Here is a 1,490-nt window from a genome sequence, read left to right as displayed (position 1 = left end):
TTTAGGAAGGTAAGATGATTGTAATTTATTTCATGTTTCTTTAAACAGGTAAGATGATTCCTAAAAAAGATAGACTGTTGTTGTTTGTTGTTTTGGCCTGAGGTCCAATCAGAAGTCCTACAATCGTGTTACATGATTTATTTCATTATTATCAGAAAGGTTAATTCTCTGAGATTTAAATTTTACAGATTATTGGAGGATTTTTGGAAATATTAATAATTGCAGATAAGGGAGAAGATAAACCAAGAGACAATGGGACATTACTGCAACAATCAAAAGTTCTCTTATTTTAATTTTAACCTTGAATACAGAAACTGGACTTATGAAATGTGTTACATCTCTAGATTTAGTTTCAAGATACTGGTCAGTTTTTTCTTTCCTCTCAGGATCACATCTGATAGTGAGATTTAAGGACACTGGGACAAGAACTGTCCTCACTCTGGATCCGCATAAGCCATGGACACATGAACGACATGCAAGGCCCAGGGGACCAGGACAACCAAGGAGCAGACTGACTGAACTCAAATAATAAGGGAAGTACAGTACATCAAAGAGTAATAAAAGGACAAGAGGACCAGCAAACTCTAGCAACACGTCGGAAGAATGCAACTCTGAGGAGCGACCAGCAGATGGATGACCGAGAGGACCAGATGTGACGGAAGCATCACAGGGGGGAATGGGATCCTTCTCCAATTGAATTAGATAGGTCCAACACTACGTACTACAATAGGATTGGAATAATATGAATATTATTTTCTATGATTAGTTGATATTTGCTGATAAGAACACTAATTGTGGTTTTTCTGTCTTACTCATTTTGAGGGGATGGATTGTAAAGACCTGTAACCCCAGGCATAAGACTGCAAACCTTCAACTTCCGCCTGCAAAATACTGAAGGCAGGAACCGGTGATCCTGTGTTCATGATTTTTTTTAAAGCAAAGGACAGAGCCCTGAAGTGAAAGAACTATATTTTTGATTTTTTTTCAACAGGAAAGAAGACAACACAAGTATTGATTATTCTTGTATTCTGCAAATATAAACCTGATTGTAACATGCCATTGCTTTGCATAATAACCTGTATTACTGTTTTATTATTTCACGTTGTAAACCATCCATAGCAGGCTGTTAAGAGGAGTACTGACTGACTGACTTCTGACTGACTTTTATTATTAATTATGATACTTAGTAATGGTTAGTTAATAGCTTCATTTAAAGGTTTATATCTCGCAACTTCCATCCATATCAGGCTGTGTCGGTAACACTAAAATTTCGGGGTTTTTTCATTTAAACTTCACACACACGTAAGTCCACTTATTCGCGTAGTATTCACATCACCATGTAACATCACAAAGTATTTCATTTGCAATTAACTACAGGGGGAATGTAGAATATAAATATCTGGCTGGCTTGCCAAATATGGAAGCAGTTGTACTGCGTTATGTAGTCCTGTTTCTAAACTTATGCTCACTTAGGAACACAGAGAATGCAG

This window comes from Cyprinodon variegatus, unplaced genomic scaffold (genome assembly GCF_000732505.1).
Source record: "Cyprinodon variegatus isolate N-32 unplaced genomic scaffold, C_variegatus-1.0 Scaffold1172, whole genome shotgun sequence".
Classification (NCBI taxonomy): domain Eukaryota; kingdom Metazoa; phylum Chordata; class Actinopteri; order Cyprinodontiformes; family Cyprinodontidae; genus Cyprinodon; species Cyprinodon variegatus.
This window is presented reverse-complemented; position numbering follows the sequence as displayed.